This window comes from Marmota monax, unplaced genomic scaffold, assembly GCF_021218885.2.
Source record: "Marmota monax isolate L192 unplaced genomic scaffold, Marmota_monax_Labrador192_F-V1.1 WCK01_AAM20220418_F8-fsc00193, whole genome shotgun sequence".
NCBI lineage: Eukaryota > Metazoa > Chordata > Mammalia > Rodentia > Sciuridae > Marmota > Marmota monax.
This window is the reverse complement of record NW_026695203.1, coordinates 357,458-384,510: the sequence shown is the minus strand read 5'-3', so window position 1 is coordinate 384,510 and position 27,053 is coordinate 357,458. Positions and strand designations below refer to the sequence as shown.

The 27,053-nt window shown below is 36.0% G+C and overlaps 1 protein-coding gene and 1 non-coding gene across 2 annotated transcripts in view; one reads left to right on the top strand and one right to left on the bottom strand.

Annotated features, from left to right (window-relative positions):
- The window catches only part of Cntnap2 (contactin associated protein 2), a 1,911,322-nt gene that overhangs the window by 1,819,038 nt on the left and 65,231 nt on the right, over positions 1–27,053 (bottom strand). The gene's annotated exons all lie outside the window — the stretch shown is intronic.
- On the top strand, positions 4,150–4,272 carry LOC124083266 (small nucleolar RNA SNORA3/SNORA45 family). Its single transcript, XR_006848692.1, has one exon. It is a non-coding gene; the product is annotated as a small nucleolar RNA SNORA3/SNORA45 family (small nucleolar RNA).

Genomic DNA, 27,053 nt, shown 5'->3' with positions numbered 1-27,053 from the left:
CTAAATGATTATGAACGAGACCACTATCCCACTATTTTCATGTGAAACCCAGCCCTCCAGTTGAATAATGGTATGCAGTATATGGAGGGGTATAGAACTGGGTACTGTTGGGGGGAAAAAGAAAAAAAAATAAAGCAAAATTTTATTTATAGCTTTAGGTATGGGCCTTAGTAACATAAAAAATGCTAGGGACCTTACCACCAAACGATGAAAAATAAAAAAACATGTCAATTGATTTCACCATAAAAGCTGCTGTGTACATCCATTTTATGGAAGCTGCTTAGAGATTAAAGAGCCATCACTCTGAATAAAGTCGACCTTAACTTCAGACATCTGAAAAACTACAAGTTTAAATTAGGATGATGATAATTTTCCTCAGACAATTTTGAAAAAGGTGTAATTCTGTAGCTAAAATAGGAAAGTTGGAAAAAATCTTTCAAATATCAGTTCTTAAATCAACCATTTCCATGATGTAAAATCAATGATCATCACCAGGAAAAAATTGGTAAGTTCTAACTTTTTTCTCAGGGTGACATTAGTGTTATAAAGCTGTACTTTCAAGGTTTTCCTTTTTGCTTTATGGTATTTCCATTTAGTTGTCTGTATTTTTTTTCTAGCCCAAATTTTAGTATCAGTTTTGTACTGGGGCTCATATCTTGATGAGTTTGTAGTAATTCTCACAAAAATTTAAAGTGAGTACTTCTCAAAATATTACAGTTCTAGAAACGTACGTGGATCACATCCTAGCAGAAACTTGAGTAGTTATGGTTGAATTGGCTTGGCCACCTCAGAATTAGTGGGAGAAACATAAAGAGATATTCTAAATTTAGAGACCAAACCCTCCAAAACTTGTAAATTAATTTTTCAATACTAGCAGCACTAATTATTTGTTAATATTTTACAGTTACAGAATTGCTCTTATGGGAAGAGTTTTCAAGGATATGTGTGTGTGTGTGTGTGCACGTGTGCGCATTACATATATATAATAGGCAATTGTATTTTCATACTTACACTGAATTGCAGTGTATATAAAGATGTAAGTTCTGGATTTTTTATAAGTTTATTAATAAAGTACTTTGAAATCACTAGTGATAAAATGACTATGACTAACAATGCTTTGATATTGATTTGTTATATATACAAACATATATGGGGGCAGGATAGATTAGGGACCCTTGAATCAGGCCAAATCTCACCTTGATTAGTAGAGCTGACCTGAAGCTAAGGACCTCCCCTTCATCTTGCCCCCTGAAGCTATTAGAAGACTAAACTTTCTGAAGTGGAAACATCAAGAACCTGTTTTCGAAACGATTGCCCAATCACTCTGAAAAGCATGCACAGAGACGCCCTATGATAAACCAGAGGGAAGAATCCCCTACTAAGACTTCATTTATATTACTTACATATCATGAATTTAATATAAAACCCAGGAATGAGCATTGGATACATGGAAAATAGGCATTATGGGCAAGACAGAGGAATCTGTCAATCACTCCTCACTTAGCACAAATCACTCCTAGTAAAAAGCTCACCAAAGATGAGCAAAGAACTCAGAAGCACATATAAACCAAAATCCCCTGAGTCCAAAGGGGGATGTCCTTGGGTGTCCTCACTGCAACCCCACACCTTATCTTATTCCAATAAAGTCTCTTAACTTTTACTCTTTGTCTTACTGAATTCTCCTCACCCCATGACACATATATTTTAAAAATTATATATACATATATAACTTTTCTGGTTTCTGGAACCTGCTAAAATCGTATTAGATTCATGAGGGATGAGAGAAGTCTAAATAAAGGATTTTCAGCTTCTAGTCCAAGGCTGAAAAAAACATTTAAATATAATTAAGATTCCAGTAAGAAATGGTATCTAAAAGCAGAGTGATATCATTTTTAAAAATCAAGGATATTATAGTTTAATACATGAAGTTTCTTAAAAATACACACAAATAGAAAGTACAAAGTATAGCTACAAAGTATAGCTGAGAATCAGAAAATATGGTGATTTAAAATCTGTCACGGGTTGACAGTGTGAATTATGTTAAACACAAGGACTGGCTTTCTAAAGAATAGTGGGGGTTGGCCAAATGTACCTCTTTTTGAAGCCCCTACCATGGTAAAATGAGCTACTTGGCTAAGATGTGGGTGGAAGTTTCAGATTTCACGGCAGGTCCAGAAGGTTCTAAAAGCAACAGACCATTCATCAAATCAAGTTAATTGGGAATATGGTGTTTTTCTGTTTTAAAATGTTGACCTACCCCACAGGCACAGAGCACAGCTGGGATTTGTGTACTGCCTAGGTATTGGTTTGACAGGGTAGCTGATGTTAAGTAGGTACAGACAACTCAGGAGGATGGAAGTCAAGGAGAAATCAAAGGTGAAGGATTTGTCCCACCAGTCCAGTAAGAGACGGTAATCTCATGGACATGCAGCCACACAGGTATAGAGTTGCCAACTTGCAGACTTGTATGTGATTTGTCAAGGGATGAGGGAAGTCTAAATAAAGACTTTTCAGCTTCTAGTCCAAGGCTGTCTCTGGGCCTCCCTGGTAGCTCATTTCCAGGCATATAAATGGTACTAATCTCCCCTGCGGAGAGAGGTATTCAAAGGAGCTGAGTTTTAGGGATTCATTACAAAAATCTCCATTTCTTCATTTTGGGTTGACATATCTAAACTGCAGGAAAGACTGAAAGTTAGCTAATGTCTATGATGTAGGATCCTGTTCATAGCCATGGGATATCTTCAGATACTCCTGGACAGAGTGACACAAAAAATCTCAGCTGTATTTGACTTGGACGCATCTCAAACCGAACTCGTACACTAGGTTGAGGCATCCTCTAAAGAACTGACCTGTGATAACAAATCTCACATTTTAAATTCCTGTTTATTAAGGAAGGTAACACACGGCGGGCAGAGCAATGACAAGTCCCAGTCAAAATGGCTATGTCCCAACTTTGTCCTGGAGTTTCATGTTCCAGGGTGAATTAATAATTCAATCTTCATGAGCCATCAATTCTAGTCCCCCTTTAAAAGTTTGGCAATGGTCCCAGCTAATTTCATTTATGATGTGGATTTTTTTTGAGACCATGAGCATTCAGAGAATGAAAAAGGGCAAGCCTCGTCTCATTATATGAGTGTGTTTCTGTTCTTTTTTTTTTTCCCCTTTCCAGTAATACTTTATTGATTTATTAATCAGCAACAAATCAAAGGGTAAGGACATGCCATTTCCTCATTAATTAGTCATAGGAACAAGCAACACTAATCAGTCTTACTTCAACTATAAATAATTAGTCTTCTTTATTTCTCTTGAGAGTGAAGTATAGAAATTTTGATCATGCTTCATAAATTTTTTTTCACAGAATGAAAATATATTGTCTGATATATAAATTTTGAGAAATACATAAACAGAAAATATGTTTTAGTGCTTAACAGTTTTTATTCATGACTTAGAAGAGTTGAATTTTCATTAGCTTATGTGTGTGTATGTTTTTTCTTTGTTTGTTTTTTGACATCCAGTTGCTACTTTTTTTTCACTCCAAAATGAGTCTGCTACAGAGAAAGAGATCTAAAGAACTTAAAGTTCTACTTAGGATTTTACTGAATTATGGTAACTTTTTCTACATTAAATACATTTTCTACAGCTTTGTGATTCTATTCTTCAAACAATCCTTCAAGTACTTACTCCCATTGGTCATTCAAAGAATCTTTATTTGGCAGCAGTGCATATCACTGTGCAAGATGCAACACTGACTTTATAATATTGTATAAGGTGCACATGGTTCTAATAATAATAGTCTACCTTCAAAGAGGGGAAAGTGAACCTCAAGCCAATAAACATCAAAATAAATGCATTATTATAAATTGAGAAAACTTCCAAGGAAAAACAATTACTTCTACTTCCTAATAGTGACTAGTTTTGAGGGTTTTCATTACCCTGCTTGTCAAGTTAGTTGACAAATAAATACAAATATTCTTTCTCACTAAAATACATCTTAACAGATTTCTTCTCCATTCTTTTACTTTTATTTAGAAAAATAAATTGCTCAAGAACTGTTTTTTGCCCTCAATCTGTACCTGACTAAGCTGATTGTATTACTGTCCATACTGCCATCAACCAAGTTTTAGCTTTTATAAAAATCAACCTCTTTCCACTGAGACTAGAGTCACCTCCAGACATGGCTGTTGTGTGCTCAAGTCCTGGGAGAGAATCTGCTGCTCTTGACTCACTGGTGAGGATAATCAGTTTCCTTCAGTGCCCAGAGCAGACACAGCCCTACCTGGATACCTGAAAGTGAGGGCTGGTAGCCATACTTTCTCCCTCAGGGAGCTGGTACCTGCTGTGCCCGACTATAAGCACTTTTTTCCTCTTTTCTAGGGCTACTCCAAGGTTCTGGAGAAGGGAAAGCTCCCAAAGCCGACTGACCTCATGAGGGCCCAATTTCTCAGTAGAAGTGCTGTGAAGAAGATAGTCTGGGGGTGCCCTGGTGACTTCAAGCATATGGAAGTAGCTTCCTAAAATGCTAACACATGGTAAATAAAATAAAATGAATGAAATAAATATCTTTCAAATTCACTACTAACATCATCTGTATAGCCATTGCACAAATTATTGTGAGGTATCTTCCAGTTGATAAAATACAAATTTGTATCTATTGTTTAATTTAAACTCATTTCCTAATGGCATTTCTAAGATAGAAAGTCACCTAGCACAATATAGCATTGGACTTTATTTTCTCCTAAGTTTAAAAAATATTTGCTCTGCACTCAAGTTACTTGCTCTCATGTTGTGAGTTCCACCAGAGATTTTTAAAGCAATTTAAACTCTATAACCCAGACTTCTGCTTTAATCACTATTATTAAAATGACTCTTCATCTATTATTTTGAACCAAGCAACCAACATCTCTCTCTCTACCTCTCTCTTTCTCTCTCTATCTCTTTTTCTGTGTACAGTGGATTGAACCCAGAGGCACTCTGCCACAAAGGTATGTCCACATCCCTTTTTATTATTTTATTTTGAAATAGGGTCTCCCTAAATTGCCCAGGCTGGCCTGGAACTTGACATTCTCCTCCTCAGTCTCTCCAGTAGTGGGATCACAGGTGCATACCACCACGCCCAACTTCTCTCTCATGTTTTTATTGATAACCATATATTTTTTAAAAAATGCTCATTTTACATATGAATTAAAAACTTGATTTTCCATGTTTAAAAAAAGTTTACTGGAAATTTAAAAAAAAGTTATATGATCTCACCCATTGGTAGATAAATGAAAGAAAGGTAATAGAAGGAAGTCAATCAAAATTGACGGAAACCTAATACCAATCTCTGCCATTTAGACGATGTTATTTGAAAGAAGCTAACTAACATTTATGTAAATCCTCTTTAAACCAAGAATATAATTTAAATAATATTACCTTACACTAAGGAAACCTAGAATGGAAAGCATTTTCATAACCATTTAGAGAAAACTAAGTCTCCAGTGATAGTTATTAGGGTTTAGAGGAATCTCTGTCTTATTGCAATACTCCTTTGCCCCCATTGTACAACATGATACATTCCCCTGTGTTACCAGCTATAGAATGGTCTAAAAACTAAAAATCCAAGTTCACATGTAGATACATGGTGTTACAATAGAGTAGAAGATAGGATACATGTCCCTGGAAGCCTCCTCTGGAAAAAAGAGAGGGAAGGTCTGATGTTTTGATGATTGACTTGGTCAGTGCTGCTTAGTCAAGCAGCAATGCTTTGGGGTGAATATTTAAGAACTCCTTACCTTGAGATCATTAACATGAATATCTTGTATTAGTTAAGAATCTACAGCTTCTTTGTGAATAAAAATTGATGTAACTATATGCCAAAAGAAATAATTCTAATTTTGTATTTTGTTTATAGACATAGAAAGTTCTATTAACTCAGTGTATTGGAACAAAGCTTAAAATTCAGATAGAAACAAATTTTGTGAAGCTACTGCCCCAAATTGGTGATTCATCTACATGGGAAAGTTTCATTGGTGAGACTTAGCATCAGAGGAACATATGCATATAGACTGTAACTTTTATTTTAATAAGTTGTATACTTAATTTTTAATGCATTTCATCATTTTCACCTTGTGGCCAAAATAATGTTGACCAGGAACACCTCTTTAAAGTACTTCTTATGAAAAGAGAAATGGTACATTATATTCCTGACACTTAAGGTCAAGTACAGAAGATGCATTGTATATTAATGTACCCAATATATCAGACAAGAAGTTAATGTCTTCCCTCCCTTTTGGGTCTAGAATATTTCATAAAACTATTTTTACTTTCTTCACTATGATTAATAGTATCCCAGAAATACTCTGTCCTGACAGAACATAAGGACAGCTTTGATATTATATGAGAATCATGGAGGCATTGATTCTCATTATATTTGAAATAATACATTTCAGAAATGGGAAATAATTTCACGTATAGGTTTCATTCAGCACAATATAATGTGTTATTTTCCTCTAGGAATTTATTCAAAATAATGATTAATAATTGCAATTTTGGCTGAATTACTTGAATTCTTTAATGCATTCTTCCACTAAAAACTTTGCTGGAGCAGTTTGGCACTTTAACATGAACCATCTATGACTGACATTCACAACAGAAACCTATTTTGCAATTTTTTTTTCATCTGGGTCAATGATTTTAATTTGCAATGTGGCCTTGAAAAATACTGTTGTAAATAATGTTTAAAATATGCTAAAATAGAACTTAACTAAAACCAAATGCAAATAACAAAACAGATAGAGGTCATTAGATTTTCTATTAGTGGATTCTAATTTTTTTTAATCTGTTTTTTTCTAGGTTATTTTTCCTTGCTGGTAGCCTTGTGGGGAATCATCACAGCTATGCTATCCTGGACAGAAGTCCCTGTGCAAAACTTATCTCAAGAAATATAAAAGATATTCCTTAAGCATATATATCCACTCACCTTAACTATTATAAAATAAAATCTCCTGACAGACCTAAGTTTCAACATTAGACATTTCTTCATCATGGTACACATACAACAGCTGGATCCATTCCAACATGAAATTTCACTTGTAATTTATTCCATAGGGAAAAGTACATGGTCTGAAGGATACAATTGTTTTTACTCTGTAAACAAGTTCTTCTTCTGTATTATATATTTTATTTTTAATACCTCAATTGAACATATTATTTTTGCACATAATTTTAATTTCAAAATTGCTATATAATTCATTAAAGGTACTTGAATGCAAAGATAAGTAATAGGGTGCTGTTAGTAGTTTCCACTCCTACATATGGTCACATTCAAATTTTTTAAAAAAATCTACTGATTCATTCTTGTTTCAACATTCTAAAGTTTCTAGAATAGTCTTTCACTCAAAATGCATAAATATGCTTGTCTAAAGTGGTTCTGCTCAGCAATTTAATAAATTATGCAGTCCACAGGGAATACCATTAATTATGTAAAGACTGATGGGGATTCATTTACTTCGTTTCTTTCTAAACCACTTGACTTGTCTCTATTTAATTAAACAATAACAAATGTGATGGTAGGGAGAAATTATGCTGTCAGTGAACAATACTAAATATGTCCCTGGAATAGAGAATGCCATTTTAGATGTCTTCATACTTAGAGAGAAAATCAGAGTAAGATCACTACAGACTCTTGCCCACACGCCTAAACCTTATTGACAGGTATCGTCCATCATATGTTCCCTGTAGTTTTGAGTTATGGAGAACACTGAGAAGACAAATAACAATCACTGCGTCAGCACATTCCTTTATTTCATCCCTCGAAGAGTCCATTTTCTTTCAGGGAAGCAGATTCCAGGCACTTTATGTAATGTTCACATGTCTTGCTTCAGTACCAAAGTTGGGCTTTGTTTACAAAGCCCGCTGCACTGCACTGTGAACTTGGAATATCAAAATGTTAAAGACAGGCTCCCATAGGGACAGTGAGTTAATGTAATAACCCACCACAAAACCATTAAAGTCACATAATTGTAAACTGACATTTGTAACAAGTTACCAATTTAGTTGAATACCTAAAATGTTTTTACTGTAGAGCTGAACTACTTGAAATTTTGTAACCACACAATCCATGACCATATTAAGTCACCAACACCAAAGGATTGCCACAGAGGAGGTCACATTGGAGATAATCTGTGGATCTCTGGCATTAAGAACTGCGGTGGTTTTTGTAACCTTTCTACTCTGGTTTCTATCTTTGCATAATAATATGCAAATATCTCCTTTGGAAAAGATATAGTTCAGGCCTACTTGTATTTATAACGCAAGCAAAACATTCATACCAGTGCATATAACAGAATACCAGAAACTGTTCATAGGTCTTCTGATACACATTAACTCCTCTCTGACAAAATTTTTTATGACCAAGTTTCAATCAGGAGTCAGCAAAAGCAAAGATATTTTATCACTTGGAGAGAGGCGGCACAGACACACTGACACAGTAGTAGATACTTTTGTAATTTTCCCTTCAGAGTTAATCTCTTTTTTTTTAAAGTATTATAAGATTAATGAGTATTGGAATTGATCATTTAACATTCCCTTGAAATATAAATGAAATGATTCATAGAAAAATTTCTGGAATTTTTCCCAATATGTTTTATTTATCTTATCATAACAATATTAAAATCAATATTATGATGCCTATATAATTTTATCAAATAATTAAAATTTGATACATAACTAAAAGTATTTTGTAAGTTTCAAACTAAAAAAACCCAAATCATAATTAATTATATTTAATAAACAAGCTGATTACTGTTTGCTGTTGTTTTAATTTTAGAATTTAATGAAAATTAAAACTTTTACATAAAACAAGCAAAGTCTCACAGCCATACAATAAATCAGAAAACAAAATTTTCTAAATAATTGAAAAGATTTATCAATTGGACATACCACAATATGTTCATTGTGTAAAGTAGAATAATAATCAGAATTAAAAGGATAATTGATTTAACATCCCAATTTTCAGAGACAAGGGATGTCAACATTTTGATATAGTTATTTCTGGTTCTGTAATGTTCATTTCTATACTCATAGTTTAGCTGGTTATTGCCATACAATTTTATATGATAATAATATAAAACATTATAGCAGATTTCATATATTATTATACATGCATTATGAACAAAATTTTAGTAGCTGTATAAGACAACATCTACACATATTAAATCTACCAGACAGCTCATAACTTGTACAGATGTTCTCCATTGTTAAATATTTTGGCTATTTTAAATAACCATGTCACAAATGTGTAACAATAAATTCAGGGGCATAGATTTCTTTATATTTGAATCATCAAAAATGGAATTACTGCATCAAAGTTGACATTTTTTATGACTTGTTGCACATCATTGGGTTTTTAATATTAAAATTAGAGCTAGATAAAAACGATGCTTTCTTTGAATATGAGGACCTCACCAAGGGAATAATCTAGTTTTATCCTTGATAGGAAACTTAATTCCCAATAAAATTTTGCCATCTGTTAAATATAAAAATACCTTAGTTGAAATCAGATAATATGGTTTATGGATGGTGGCCAGAAAGAGGCTGCTATTATTGGTATCTTTTCATGTAAGTTCAAAACTGCCTGTGGCAGCTTAAACAAATATCTTTGTATGCTATGAGTCCCACAATTTCTCCGTTAGCAACCTCTGCTGATAACCACAATTAAAACGATGCAGTTTACCCCAGGCACAGTGGTGCACATCTGTAATCCTAGCCACTCAAGAGGCTGAGTCAGGAGCATTGCAAGTTCAGGGACAGCCTCAGAAACTTAATGAGACCCTGTCTCAAAATTACCAAAATAAATTTAAAGGGATGGGGATGTAGCTCAGTGATAGAGCATCCCTCAGTTCAATCCTTAATACTGCAAAATAAACAACCAAACAAAAAAATTATATAATCTACATAAAGTCAAGTTTTGCATACACAAAGGAGACCATCAGGACTGTCACCATTCACCAGCTACAGTACAGAAAGTCTGGAAGCCAAAGTGAACTTGATTCTTGTATAACCACCAACCTCTCCATGCTTGCTCTAAAGAAAATCTACAGTCAAAATGTTCTGCTTGTTTCACCACTTTAGGATTCTTTTTATAATTAACACAATATCTTGTGACCAAAACATAAATTCAGGAATAGAATTATATACATTCTACAAAGTATTAACAAAACCAAAACTACATATAATTCCAAATAATTTAATTGAGGTCAAATATCAATTCACATTTATTAGTAAATATATGATTGACAAACGCACATGCGCTCACACACACACACACACACATTCTGAGTGAAGATGAAAACTACTTTATCTGCTCCGTTTATAATTGTTTTCCAGGATCTATTTATTCTCTTTTGCATTTATTCTTTTCCAGCTCTAATATGTGCTAGAAAAATCCAGTGTAGAATAAACTTGCAAAAGAGGCTTAGTTGTAGGCTGACTATATTGCCCTAATGCTCTCAAACAACTAGCAGAGTGACTGGCGCCTAATAGCTGCTGAATAGACATCTACTGAATGTCAATAGTGTTTAGTAGACATCTACTGAGTAAATGAGTGGTTGGGATGTGATGTTTGTTCTTTGTTAGGACATTTAACCTATTTTCAGGTGTTTTGACATGTTGCATTAAATTACCCCGGCTCCCGTTAAAAGTGCATTCCCTGCTGGTGCCATTCCATGTCACGGTGCCTTTCCCCTGAAAAGCACAGATAGATGTGGAATGCTTCACTTCTAAACCTGATTTTTTCCCCTTTTCTTTAACATAAATGCCCTGTGCATTTGAGTTTTCTGATTCACTGATGTAGTGAGAAGTGTTCTATCCCCTTCTCCAAGCAACAAAAGTCCTGGCTGGAGACCAACTCCAAAAAGTGGAAAACCCCATTTTGCAGAAATTTGATGAGGACAGTGCCTGAGTAATGCCATAGACATGTCTCTTGGTTTCAGACATTCAGAGTTTGTTTTCATTGGAACTTGTCTTTTAACCCGAATTGTCCAGGCGACAGAAGGACACTTCATTCATTTTTTTCTTACATAATTTTCATTTTAGTTTCAGTGACATGGTGAGAGGCCACACTCAATGTGATTTACCACAGTAATAAGTTTGTGCTGGGGAATGAGAGAATGAAATACATATATTATTTTAGGGTAGGAAGGAAAGAATGGAGCAGTGACTGGGCGTATTTTGGAAAGATGCCGTTTCTTGAACTATCAGAAGTGGCATTCAAATTGACCTATCCTCAGAACCCATTTTCATACATTATTGGGTAGGATTTTTGAGGAATAAATGAAAAAATTTCTGACTAACTTATCTTAGCTAGACACTGCTTATGGTTGGGGTGGGGGTGACAGTTTCCAAATATTGAAACAGAAATACTAGAAGTTCAGTTCACAATCTTTCAGGAAAAAGTAAAAGCATTGAAAAGTTTTCTGCAATTAATACGGGGATCACTTATAGTGTCAGGATTTTGCTGCATCCCTTTAACTGTCAGATTCATCCTTCTCCCTCTGTCTCTATTGGCCCATGGCACTGGGAGGGGCTCCCTGAGAAAGGGGAAAAGGTAAAGGAGAAGCTAGAAGAATTCACTCTAAAGGCAAGGTAAATTATTAGGGGTGAGACACAAAAAAGGAAAGGAAAAATTAGATATTTTTTTCCCTTCCAGTTCTGCACAGTGATAAAAACATAATTCTAATTATTTTATTCACAAGGTAATAAAAATATAATCCTAATTATTCTCTTCTCAAGGCAATATGTCTTCTTTTTTCACTTTTGTGTGTCATACTAATCACTTCCACCTTTGACCTCTATCTTTCCTTTCTATTTCCTCTGGCTGCCATTTTCTTCTATGTCCCACACTGGATAGTCTTTCTATTTTATCCCAGCCTTTCAGATCCATTCCTATGACTGGACCCATTAATTGCTATCACCTACTTAATTGGACATGTTGGATCAGTGCGTTATGATTGATAGTGGGTAATCAATACTCATCTATAATTTCTCCACTAAAATTCAGGTTGGTATTTCCAGCCATAATCAGGTCCTGTCCGATTTTCAGGATTGCATCTCTGGTAGGTTGTGTGTTCCCAACAGGTATCAGAGGAGGGAGCATTTTCAAACATGTTTTAAAGAAAGAAAAATCAACAGACACGCTTCTTGGTTTGGTGGATAAGAATAAGAACCTACCATCATCATTGTGTGAAGAATGAGGAACTGGTCAAAAACTGATAAGCACGGATATAAAAGAGATTATGAATTTGCTTGTGTTGACTAAACAAATATAGGATAGAGGTTAGGGAAACTAGTACATTTTGATATGCTAAGAAAATTTTTTGAAGGAATAGATGACTCTTTGGAACTTAAATACGTACTACTAAAAATTGCCAGGAAACCAATGAAATTATTGTCACTAAACAAGTGCCTCATCAAAATACTATCTTAGAATTCACACATAGCACCAGAAAAAAATGCTCCAAAATAGCATTTGCATAAATGCATAATTAGCATTAGCACAAAAACTAGTTTGAATGAAAACCAGAGTATGCTCACACCCAGAATTTCTTGTTTTCTTGTTGGCTGTAATGAAAACTCACAAAAAAAGTGTCAGAGAAAGGTTACAAATTTGACAATATTGTGGGAGTCTCCCCCAAAATAAAAATAAGTTAAGTGGAGATTTCACACACGCTTTGTGAAAAATGGAAGGTAGAAGATATATGAGGATAGATGGTAGAGCTATTGTAGAACCGAGGTGACATGAGCCAGGAACATTAATTTCTGTATGTTAAAGCTAATAAGCCTGCCATTACCACAGCAACACCCAATTAAACAAATGGGCAGCAACAGTTCCTGGGGGGCCCATAGAGTTTAGAACACATCTATTATTTGGGAGCTCAGACTGTCAAATTTTCAATGCACTGACTAAGCTGTTCACTTTTAAATTACTCAATTGTTCAAATCATATATCGAGCCATAACTCTTTTAAATCATCACCATTTTTTACATCTTTAAATTAAACCTGACATTTTATGAAAGGTTGCCTTTCATTATTTTTCCTTATATTTCCAAATTGCAACTAAGTGTGGTATAATTCTGAATTGTAAGCAAGAATATACTAAAGATACCAAAAATCTCAAGAAACCCATTTTTATTAAGACATCATGTTTTCAAGGTTGAACCATGTGTGGGTTATATGAAATTTAATGGTAGAGAAAGGAAGTAAACATGCTGTCAAACTAGAATAGTTACTTTTCCTCTAAAAATGTAAAGCAGATGCATATTTTGAAGAATAAATCAAGGATTAAATATTACCTTCATGTTACACTTAAATCTTATGTCTAATATATCTGGAAACAAATTAGTGAGTCTGTAATTAAACCTGTAAGTTTTCAGCACATTTTAAACTAGAATCATGAAACAAAAATCTGCAGGTACTTTAAAAGCTGAGGCTCCCAGTCTAACTCACTGAATTAAAATTCCAATCACGCTGTCACACCTTAATTAAAAATAAAAAGTTCAGCAATTACATACCAACTTCGAAGGTCAGTTTAACTACCTATCAATCTTCACAGGAAGCTGCTTGGATTTATTTGATGAAAAGACTTGGCAAATTTTAAACTCATGCAAGCAGACACAGTGTAGTAGGTTTCTATAATACTTCCTCTGGTTTATCTTTTATGATATTATTTGCTCCAAAGAACAAAACTGAGTTTAAAAAGCTATTTTTTTTCTAGTTTTTATGCTATTCTGAACCCGATACCATTTTTAAAGTACTTAGTTTATTCTAGGCTACACACAAAAAAATTAGAAATTCTTGTCAGCCTATATAATATTACAGATCTTTCCTTTCTTCTCCAGAGGAGAACATTTTCTACAGTGAACAGCGACCATCTCTGAAAGAGACATCATTCTTGAGGAAATGAAAGCATTTGATTGTTGAAGAAATTTCATGCAACAGTGTTCCTGAATGTTCTGCAGGTAATATCCTGCAACTATGACACTAAAAAGAAGGTGAAAGTATACTGTCATTGGTGGAAACAGAAAGAAGCCTTATGTAACAAAGAGTACATGAAGTAAAGAAATTGTAGAATTTCTATTAAAACTCACCTAAATCTTTTTTTTAAAGAGAGAGAGAGAGAGAGAATGAATTTCAATATTTATTTTTCAGTTTTCCGTGGACACAACATCTTTGTTTGTATGTGGTGCTGAGGATCAAACCCGGGCCACATGCATGCCAGGCGAGTGCGCTACTGCTTGAGCCACATCCCCAGGATATAAACTCCCCTAAATCTTATGGGCACTCTTGTTGTATGTCTTTCTCTGTGTGCATTTCTATCTGAAATTCTATCTTTTTTATGTTTGTTATTCAATGAAAATAGATTCCTCACTTTTGATAAATGTTCTCTAAACTGCTCAAGTATTAGTAATTTCTCTATATGCCACATCAAGTCTTCTCTTTCCTTGGGTGACATGGTGATCTACACACGTGTAGACTAGCTCTCCAGATATGCTTAGGTGTGTCTTAGTGCTGACCCTCTGGACAGCATTTCAAATCTTCTGTATTTCATGTGATCTCCACACCCTGAACAACTCCATGTTCTTGACTGGCATTGATTTCTTTCTACCTTTACCTGTGGTTTTCAGTGTATATGTGCCAAGGCTGTGTCACCTATTGTGATAAACATAAACTGATACCATATAAAAAAGTCTATCTTCATTTCATTTTACTCCTGAAATAAATAAGGGGATGTCAAGGAAATGTTCTTTCTAAATGTTCATTTTAACTTGGCCACAAGTGTAGGAGGTTCTTTGTCAAGTGACTTTTCAGTTTGAATGCTGTGAGGTACATTACTCACTCTGCATTCAGATGCCACAATAGTGTGTAGGCTTTCTATATTCATGTGTGAACTTCTTGTTCTTACAGAATTCAAAAGGTTGGGAAAGCAGGAATCAAATTTCATGAAAACAGAGACCTATAGGACTGGCATAGCCCATTAGTTCTGGTCTAGAGGAGCAGCAGTGGCTGACAGCTAGGGGCAGATGGGTGTCTTAATAGGGTGGGATCCACACACTTGTTGAGGAGGTGGTCATGAAGCAAGCTCAGGACTTCAGTCTTTCAAATCATTTCTTACTAATGAGGTTCTTGAGGTAATATCCTGCAATAGATATTATAATAGGTTCTGGGAAACCTGCAAAAGAAAATGTTTTACCTTTAGTTAAACAAAGCTCAAAATGAAGATTTCTGAAAATATCCTACTTTTATGTAAAATTGGATTTAAAGCTTTTGTTTTGTTTTATTTTGTTATTGGTACCAGGGATGGAACTCAGGGGCACTCAACCACTGAGCCACATCCCTAGCCGTATTCATATTTTGTTTAGAGACAGTTGCTCAGCGCCTCGTTTTTGCTGAAGCTGGCTTTGAACTTGGGATTCTCTTGCCTCAGCCTCCTGAGCCTCTGGGATTACAGGACCCAACTGGATTTAAAGTTTTGTTTGAATATAAGAAGTTCAAATATAATGAAAAAGTAAGTGATAAAGAACATGCTTTCCAAACACTGGCACGATTCTGCAGCCCATATTGTGGTCAGAAAGCCAAGGCTCTGGGACAGTGTTCCTCAATAGCTCTCCACTGGCAGGAGGGCAATGGGAGTCTCGGTGTTTACCAGGCTGCCAGGTCACCTCAGGGACTGGCTGCTGTGGTTTTGAAGAATATGATTTGGCACCATAAGGCTTTTAGTTGAGTAAGTCGTGAATGCTTCCAAATTTTAAAGCAGTCCAAAGATAACAAAGAGTCTTTGCAAAACACATCTGAATCTATAATAGAGTATATCTTTTAAATATCATTGTCCATAAAAAAGAGAAACTGCAAGCAGAAGGAGGGGGTCTGCTGAAAGTTACAAAGAAGCCATTGAGTGGAAAGTGTTAAGAAGGAACAAAAGCAATTTTGGACTGTGTTCATCATTATCACACTCTCCATGTTGCTTCAGTATGTGCTGTTTCCTCTCCTCTCATTTTCCGTTGGTGGGTTTGAATGTGCAGTATTCTCTGCTTTATTTACTGTCTGGTGTTTCTTGTTTGTTAGCTCATAAATGGCACCTGATTAAATTTTTCTTTGGTGTAAACTATTTTTTTTTATCAAAAGAAAATCAAGCCATCCTTAAAAATGCATTCCTTGTTCTGAGAATCAATTGCATACATAATACTATAGCAAACGGAGGAAGTTTTATCTCCCCAAGGCTGGAGACACTTGGAAATGTTTGTAACAGCTGTTTTAAAGAAGAAAGGATAAAATGAGAATGTTGGAGAATTACTATTGCTGTATTTTTTACTGTAGCATAATTAGCTAACTTGGTTTTAAAGTGAAAAAAATGTAGTCCAAAAAGAAAAAAAAATTCACACATGAGGATTTACATTTTTTAAATGCTTATGGAATATAATTTTACTAACAGAAACCATAGGTTTGGGAAATGGTTGGCAGGATATTTGGGAGTAAATTTGAGGTCTTCCACTCTCCAGTTCCATTTGTTTCCCCCCCTATTACATTTTGTTTCCTGTCATAGTAAACATTGACTCAGAAAAGGCAGACATTTTTGATGTCTGCAGGTATGTTTTCAGCACTGCTAAAGGATGAGGTATCAGAAACTTCAAATAAAAATGATTTTAGGAACACAGAAATAGTTATTATGATGTCCACATAAATGAAGCTCTTTAGGCTATGGATTAAAAGCATGGGTTGGCCTACATTTGAAACTCTTATAGTTTAGAACTAGAATTTACTAAAAACTATTTAGGTTTCTGATTTAGCAGTATATTATAAAACATACTTTCGGGGGCTGTTTGAAAATTTCATGTTATAAGCATGTATCATTTTTGAAGAATTGAATAAGGAGATGAATCTGATTTGAAATGTACTAAATTAAGTTATTAGTGAACAAAAAGAATGATATAGATACACATTATGCACATAATGAACTTCACTATACTTCTTCCACGGTAAGTGATCATCTCACATGATTAAACTCTCTCAGATTCTGTTATATTAATTTGTAATTTGTTATTTATTTCACATGTCTATTAAACACGTATTTTTTTCTACCTTGTACAACATACAGTGGACATTTACTTCTCTGACCACTGAATTTTAGAATGTGCATTTTAAAGAGACTATAAACAACACTTTCCACGTTCCTAAGGAAAGATCAGTCCTTTTCTGTCTTTGAATGAGAGCTGTGTCACACCAATACTGTGAGCAGGATGATTTTATTACCTGTGATTCATGTCTGATGTCTCTCTTGGATGTCAACATGAGTGTTAAAACACTGCCGTATGTTTCCTTATTACTTACAAAAGGTTTCAGAATGTTCCTCAGTTACTTCACAAAATAGGAGTGAGTAAATCATGTTTTAAGATGGGGGCAGGAATCATGACATCTCCTTCTCCTGCTGAAAGATGTTGTTACCACTGGGGTAACGCAGTCTCAGTCAAGGTCTACTGCAATGGTTTAAAAAAAAAAAATCCCCCCCTCCCCAGGATGACTTGCTAACATGCAGGAGCCATCCCTTTGCTATAATTAGCACAGACAAATGTAAAAAACTCTTACAGAAAAGCTCTGTACATCCTTTACTGTATCTCAACATTCTTCCTGAGAGGTGAGGCACAACATGCTAGTGCTAATATTCGTTCTCTATGGAGAAATAAAGCCCAGGAACTGTAAGGAGCAAGACTGCAGGGGGATGCCAGCTCCTGACTTGTAGGGCCGTGGCCAACACCCTTAACATATAAAAAGCAGTAGAAATAAATGTTCAGTCTCCTAATTAACAATCAAATCCATAAAGTTTGCATCAATTTCCTGAGGTCTGAGAAGAGTCCTAAGGAAATGGATGCCTTGAAGTACTTCTTTGTTATTACCCTGCACTATAAGTCAGAGTGCTGTCCTTAGTGTCTGTGAACATATGTTCTTGGAAGATTAGCCACAAAATCGCAAACTTATATGAGAAAATTACTGCTCCATTAAAGTAATTTATGGGATCATGTGCAGAAGAACCATTTGATATGGCAACCACAGTGATTAGACAGTATTTCATATTGTTAAGAGTGTCGTACATGATAAACTCTCAATAGAAACAGCTGTAAATTACTTTCAATTGAAGTGTGATAAGGCTTCAAATGATTACATTATAGGAACACACGTGTTCAAAACTTGCATCCGAGGGTGGAAATTCAAATGATTTATCCTGAATTTCAAGGACCCTCAGTCAATCACACCTGCAAAACGTCACCTCCAGGACCCTGTCTCTCCTGCGCTTATTTGCTTTGTAGCTAACAGGTCGAAAGCAATGATCTGCTCTTCAACTTTCTCTTTGACAATGTCTCAGTTCATAAGTTCATTTTAAACTGCTTTGTGTGGCACAGACATTTTGTTTCTCTCAGGCACTCCCTCAGCCTTGAACTAGCTCTAGCTTTCCCCTAATAAGCTGTGGCTGGTGGTGAGCATTTTAAATTAAGATGTGAATGTCACAAACTGGAATGCTTACCAAAGCCTTGATTAGGTGTATCTCTGGGAAGTTATCTAACTTCTATAGACTACAGTATTAATCATCATCCTCATCTTCATCACAGCTAATAACTGAGCATTTGCTATGGGAACAATGTAAGACATATTAATATATGGCTCATTTAGTTTTCTCATAATTATTTTGGAAGACAAGCAATGTTATTCCTATTTTTCAGATGAGTGAATATAGGTCAAAGCAGGGAACCCAAATTCCCTTACATTAGGAATTAAAGATATTTGAAATTGATGCAATTTTCTTTTAATGTTTTATTCTATGATTATAATCAGTCCAATATCCACCTACATTTCTTGGTATAGTGATTAAAGATGCCTTTTATGCTAAAGAAATTCATAATTACCATGACACTTCATTACTAGAAAAACCTTTTAATGAATTTATGAAAACTGGATGCTTTCAAATCTCAAGCTCAGACTTACTCTCCAGAGATGGATTCAGTTTATACACAGGTGGTTTCAATGTGAAACTACAGAGTTGAAGACCACTGATCTAACATGGTTATGACATTGCTCCTAGGGCTAGAAATAATGAAATGAAGATGTCAGATTGACTTCTACCAAGTGCAACTCAATAACTCAATGGTTTGGTGTGCTCTGGTCTATTCATGTGATATAAGATGAACTTGGATGATTCCATTTTCTGTGAGTATCCTGACTGCACAATTTTTCAACCACTTCTACTTCCATGCTGGGAATAATTCTATGTGACTTATATGAGAAAATTACCAGAAATAACATATTACTTTGGTACAACAGCCTACAATCAGGTGAGCTCAAAAGATATCAAAGTTTCCCCAGAAGATACTAACATGTCTAAGCAATAATTTTCAGGATACAGAAGAAAATTTGATAAAGGAAACTGGGCATTAAGATTCTTTAAGTCGGATTTTTTTAAGTCCAAGTTGTACCATTAACTAGCTCAATGTATTCAATTTCATTTCCAGTTTCTCTACCTGTACATTAGGAGAGTTAGATTCCATGACTGCTGAGGTCTCTGGTAGCCTAAATATACTTTGAGTTCTGAGTCAGATGGTACAAAAGGTAATTAGCATTCCATAATTGGTCCACCAAAAAAGATCACTGTGCTATTTTAAATCTCACATATATCAAACAGCAAATATATTGATGGGCCAAATTAAATGTTAATCACTACACAGAATTCCTTCTGGAATCTTTTGTATGTGTCCCTTTCAATGAAGAAATGTCAAATAATTTCATTTTGTCATTTGTGATACATAAACTGATCTAGACTTTTCTTCCTGTATTCAATATAAGATGTTTTAATGTATCCGTATAGTAATATGTGTAGTAAAATATTAAGACTATAGGAAATGTGTGTTTTAAAACTATCAAAAGCTACCAGAGGATCTCTGCTCACTCTGGTAATGGCAAATCCAGAGGAGCCCTGAAATAGACAATCAGCAATAAAAAGCATGTTGCTGATATGTGGGAAAACCATCTTGCATCTATCATTATACTTTATAGGCCAGAGGGCTACTTGCTTCCCCAAACTCCCTGCTTTGTTCTAGTAAAGCAGAAGATCCACCCATGGTGAGGCTGAATAAGAGAGTCCTGTGCTGACCATGGAATTCCTCAACACACAGAGGCCCTTGAAAGGATTTACAGAAGAGGGAAAGAGGAGGGAGAAGAGAGAGAAAGCATCAATGAGAAAATCTCAGGAAAAGTCAGGTGAAGAAAGAAAACAACATATAAGGCAGATCAAATTCAGCTGGGGAGAAGAAGTCACAGGGTCAGAGACAGTCCCAGGACTGTATGTATAGGGTCTGATTATGTGATGTGGATGATGTAGTTTTGTGGATTCCATGGAATTGTCCCGTCTCTGTTCTGTGGAGAAGAATAACCTGGGCTATTCTGTGACAGTTCCATGTCTTCCTCTGCTGCTCTCACTGGGTTAATATCACTCACTACTGCTAGTGCAAAATCTGCAGGGAGTGGGGCCGGTTGTTCTCTTCCACTCACATGGAGGTCTGCGGCTGCTGACCCACCTCCCATTACAGCAGAAGGGGACCTCCAAGGTTGCAACTTCTCCCAGTTTCTTTCATGTTCTACTCACACTACCAGAGTCTGCTGGGTGATAGATAACTTTGAGTGACAGTTATACTGGCTCACAATCACTCTTCCTTTATGAAAAGACCCTCAGTGGACTTCCACTACCATGTTAGCAATGTGACTTCTAAAAAAATATTTCTATGGTATGGCTTATGCTAAGACCTTTCAACCTGAATGAATACAGTTCCTTTGCACTAGAAGTTTTAAGATGAAGGGCTAGCAAAGTAATTCAGGGAGAAAGAGGAGTATAGAACCAGGATACAAGAGACTGATTTCCTGCCCTAGCATGGATGTTTATTAAGCTCACACACTGCAGGTAAGTTATTTGGATGCATTGTGCATACTGTAATTGGGAATAATGTAAAATTTATGAAAATGAACCACACAAAAATTCTCTGGAGAAGTTACCAAATTTCAAAAATAGAGAAGGCTCTAAAGTTCCAGGCAGAAGAAACATGTCACGTATGATTCAAAACGAAAAAAAAAAATCGAGTTATCATAAATTTGTCTCCTGTAACATTAGACACCTGGACGTAAGAGTTTGGGCAGAGAAAAGAGAGTGACTGTTGATTCCATACTCAAATTGACATTTTACATAAAGCAAGGGAAAATCAACTTCAAATACAAAATGCACCCAAGAAACGAATGAGCCCCAGCAAGTCACTGTGAGAAAGGTGAGTCCTTTGTCTTTAAAGTCTGTGTAGGTAAACTATGTAAGGAGAGTCAATTAACATGGACTCTAGATGTCAGCAACTACATTCAGAGATATTTATCAGGTAACAGGCATCATTTGATAAGCACAACTCAAATCAATTTAAAATGTAATGTTCTGGAGGGAAAAGGCACAGAAAGATACGTACAACCGGTAAGAAGAAAAAATACAAGAAGATACATTTTCCTTCCATTTGTGTTGGTGTTGTGGTCATTTGAGGGAACAGAGGGGAAAGTAAGATTGAGGTGCAATTCCCTCTTTTTTTCTGAAAACTTCAGTAAACACTGTTGAGCAAAACTGGGCAAATTGAAATAAGCTAGCTGGGATATATCTATAATCTTCAAAGTAAAAGCCTGTATACATTTTATTATATGGCCCTCATTGAGAGTCTGCTTTGCTGATAAAGTATAATCATTAGCAAAAAGATAACTATATGCATTTGTACAGTTATTAAATAAGAATTGTCAGCACAACAAGGAAAGTGGAGAGAAATAATTTGACCACCTCTCTCTTGGTCTCATACATTATGTAAATAAAAATGTATGAGTAGAAAAGATAATTTGTAAAATAATTACTGTTTTATTTGAAGAAATAATATCTGAGAACTTACTTCAGAAAGGAAATATTTATTCTAATTACAGGTACCCACTCAAGATTTACAAAAGTCAGCCTTCATAGGCCCCAGTGGGAAATTCAGGGTATACCTAAAAGAAGAAATCATGCAGTCCTCACTCTTGGAAAATATGACCTAATTAGATTGATATTCTTTCAAGTGAGATGAAATGAGAAAGATCTGTGGTATTGATGTTTGAAGCTCTTGAAAGTTTACTAAGTGTCTTTTAGGCACCCTCTTCATACCAGGCTTGAGACTGGTCTCTGGAGATACAGTACTCACTGCGTCCCAATGTGAGCCATGGGGGTCACAGTACATAAATCTCTAGTAGAATTTGCAAGGGTATCCATGTTGTTCCTGTTCTCAGGGACAGCTTCCCCCGCCTCCCACCCTCTAGAAAGGGGCTACTGCAAAGTATTTTTGACTTTAATGAACTTCTGGTCTCTAGGCTACCTACTTTGCCATTGTAGGGTAAAAAAAAAAAATCGTTGCTACATGTAGACAGGTATGGTCAGATTGAGCATGTCACTCAGTCTGAGTTAAACCTACTTTCCCTCCCAGGCTACGCACTAAATGGAACATTTTTTCAGGTGTGTTTTTTGATCAAGTTTCAAACAATCTCAACAGAAATGCTTCCTTTATATATTAGAACACAAATGTGTTGTGTATAAGTGAGATTTAGGCTACATCATGGAGTAATAAGAGGGTTGTGTATTGTCCAGGGAAACTGACTGTATTGATAATATTAGTTGTATGACACTCTGTGTTCTGAATGCAAAACATCACCCCTGTGCAGGCATGAGTTTGGAATATGGCAATGGAGCAATCTCTACCTTTTTTATTTCTTTAATTTGTAAGCAGACTTGACATAGTAAAACATCACAGAATGTGGATAAAAAGAGATAGTAACATTTTCAAAATAATAAATAATGCAATATTTCTGATGTTATCTCATTCAATTGATAGCATTTCTATGAAGCACTTTGTTGCAATTATGAAGTATTTACATAAATGTTTCATCCCTTTCCTGGTTTTCTTTGAAGTCTAATGTTTCAAAACTGTCTTCTTTCAACTACAAAGGAGGAATTCATCAAGATAACTAAATTATCATTCGAGACACAACACTTTCCCTTTGTGAAGTACTGGCAGCTCCAATCATCCTTCATGAAGTACCAATCTCCACCCCAGAGACTGTAATTCAGGATTTCACAAAGGCGGCAAGCCTTCCATGTTATTGAGCTGAAGCCAGGACAGAGAACAGAGCACAACACAATAACAACAATTAAAATACTTTCCATTAACTAATGCATTCTCTCATAACGCTCATCAATTAATTAATCCCCAATGCAATTTTCCATATTAGCATTGTACAGCCTTTTAATTCCTCACAGTTGATTTCAGGGTTTAGGATTATGTACTCTCGTTATTTGGAGTCTACTCAGTCTCCATTCTATTCACCAATGTCCTGTGTACTGCCAGCCATTTAAATTATTTTAGCAGTCTTGTGTTCCATTGTTGTGGCCCTATTTAAATATTTATCACTTCCTCCTCAAGGCATTTCATCAATCAAACAATCAATTAATCCTTGACATGTACCTTCATTATGTTAGACATTCTCAGAGTTGCAAATTAAGTACAGAGGCTAAGTTCCTACACTTGTAGCCCATGATTTTTGTTTTCAGGCATATCAAACAGTTGGTATGGGGGAACTTGATGCTTTTCTATGGCTGGGATCTTAGGAGTGGAGCCCAGGCTAATAGATCAAAGGACAAACAAAATAGGGAGACTTTAAGCAACATGGAAAAGTCCAAAGTCCAAGTCCATAATCTCAGGTAGAGACACACTCCTGTGCCCAAGGTGGACATAAGAACCAGCTCCTGTAGATTACAAATCAAAGCAAAATATTCAGAACCAAAGACTGGGGATGATTGTAGAGGTAATGACAAGGTATGACAGAGACAGTTTATGTGACAGAAAGCCTCAGAGGAGAGTGGTGGGAAGAGTATTGCCAAGAGGCCTGAGTGGGGCTAGAAAAAACGTCAGGACTGCAGGCAGTTGTTCTCCACATACATTGGGGACTTTGTACACTCTGATGGACTGCGTCCATGCGGAAAATGGCAGCCGGGTTCATAGTAGGGTTTGTGGTAATGCAGTATCTTGTGGCCATAAAGTCCCTGGTTGGCGGTGACAGCAAATCTGCAGCAGCTGCTGGTTTCTGAGCACAGCTCCCTTAATGGAAGTTGGCTGTTTTTTTACTGCAGGGTGTCAGTTTTTGTCAGGAGATAGGGCTCACCAGGGACAGCGAACCCCAACCCCATTGTCAAACGCCAAGGAAACCAAGCTGGAAAATCTTGAGGCTGCGGGAATCTTCTAACCAGTACCAGAGTTTAGGGGCAATGAAGGAGTGAGTACAGCTAATGGAACCCCTGGGAAACTGAGCACGTGGAAGCTCTGAATGGTGGAATCTGGTTCTTCCACAGTTAAGAGTCTGCTCCTTGGGCTGTGGGATGGAGGCCAGTTCTGAAGGGCCTGGGTCCTCCTCAGGGAGGGGAAATAATGGAGATGCTGGGCATTACCCATATAGACAAAGTGAGAATCTTGAAAAATGCAGGTTTTGTAAAACAATGGACAGAAACATTAGTCCAGGAGGCAACATTCACAGAACACTGGTAGCTGTTGGCTAGGATTTCATTATGGGTGATACATGTGTGATCCTTGGAGAGGCATGTGACCAAGAGAGAACTGGAGTTCTAGAACAGGGAGAGCTGGTTGGGTATGTGAAGCTGAACCAGTCATGGGGTTGTGGAATCAAGTAGACTAAAGATAGACTTGGGAAGGATGATTTTGCATTGAAAAGGACAAATTTGCTGGACCAGTAGGGGAAAAGAGCTTCTCAGAACCTTGTGCGGTTGGTAACAATGGAAATACATTCAAACAGGGAGAAGCTTGTGTTTGCAACTCAGAGGAAATCCACTCATAGGAGGGCTCTTTTTGCTGTTTTCTAAGAATCAACTCTGTATTTTGGAAGAAGAATGATATGCCAGAAAGTAAAAAAAGAAAGAAAAGAAAAAAGAAAAAAAAATTCTCCTCCTTGCCAAGGAGATGTATTTGCCATTCTCCTAAGAAAATAAATGTGCACAAATAATAGTACACATATCCTAAAAATTTTGAGTTTCTCAACTTCATATTAATTTGCAGGATGGGAAAATCCTGTGAGGATGTTGTTCAACGTTAGCAAAAAGACTATTAGGCTAATAATGGGTCCCAAATTGGCAAAATCAAAGAAGCAAAAAGTAGCAGTGCACTTCCTTGGTCTCTGGAATCATCAATCCTCACAGGTACAGCTCCTCCCCTTCACATTTACTCCTCAACTTGCTCTGGTGGGGGAGGGGATGCTAAATGTTTTAGATTTAGGTTTCTTTCCCTCTGCCCTTTAAAGTAAATTTTGTTTTTCCTGTTTCACTTTTGTAAGCACTGGTTACTATATGGATATTAAAATGGACTCCAGAAATAAAAACAAAGAATGGGAATATAAGCTCTTAGCTATCCTACAGGACAAATAATCTGGTTGGAGCATGTCAACACATAGAAGAACATTAAATGAGTTCCTGTGAAAGGTACATTTCTGTGAGTGCCTTGAAGTTAACTTGTGAGAGAGCTGATGTGATGGGCAATTTACCTTTAAAGCCTGAGTCCTTTTTATTATTATTATTTTTGTTGTTGTTGTTTGTCGAACAAGTCTTATGAAATGCTTTGACCATAAAATGTTATATATACTAATAAACAAAACCTTGAATTTCAGAATTAAGGCCAGTCTTAATTTTGTCATTAACCATTAAACCACAACAAAATTCAATATAATAGTCACTGTGAATGTTTAACTTAGCAGCAAAAATATATTTAGTTATTAGTACTTCCTATCCTGGATTGTTCTGTAGGGCTAAAATGTCTCTGAAGGCATGAGAACAGAGCACTATTGCAGGGATATGGAAAGTTAGTTAAGACCTCAGGAGAGGCAGGCTTGAGATTTGCTTGCAGAGATTACTCCATTTAAATTTAGTGTTATTGTTATTAAAAATAATAATAAAAATCCCCATTGCATTTTACCTTAAATGCCACCTGGGAATGTTTTCCTATTACTGATGAGGATGCTGAAGCCAATGACGATCAATACCCTAGCCCCACGCTCCCAGAGGTGCTCAGTGCCACAGCCAAAGCCACTGCTCTACTTTCTAATGCCCTTATATTGCTTACTTGGGCATCCTTAATGCAAAACTAAAGGAAATGAATCACACATAGCATGACAAATCTGGGTGTCTTCATCATGTTGTTCTCAAAAAGGTGCTTAATGACTTGATGACTGTACGTTTTTGAGAAGTTGAAGTCATAAAATTTGTAATCGCTAAAAAAAGTGCAAATTGATTCTTCAAAATGCATAGACTAAGCCTTGGGATGTGTGGAGCCAAGCAATCCTCCACCAGACTGGGAAGGAGAAACTCAGAAACCTGGATCATTGCTTTTCCCTATGTCCAGTCACCTCCTAAGGATAGGACACATGGACCAGGGCTTGAACTTCAGAAGAACAGGGTTCAAATCACCACATTTCTACTTATTGCCTTTTGACTTTGGTGAAATCCCTTAATTTCTCTGAACCTTATTTTAAAATTTTATTTTAATGCATAGAGAACTGATAATGATATACAACTCTAAAGGATGGTGGTGAATAACAAAGATGGACAATTTAATGATTGGTGTTGGGGGGTAGATGAGGACTCCAGCTAGAGACTCTTAGCAGCTATAGGTGAAGATATGAATTTTAAGTTATCAGGGAATATGGGAAGAAAGGATAATTTGAATAAAATAATCACACATGAACATTGTTTTTTTTAATTATTAAGTTTTCAATGAAATGTTATCTACACAGCATATGCATTTTGCTAGATTGGATATGTAGTTCCTGCTTATTTTACCTTAAAACTGTACAACCGTCAAATCTAAGAAAAAGGAAGGAAAAGAAAGGTGAGAAGAAAAATGGAAAGGAAGGAAAGAAAGTGGAGGGGAAAAACGGA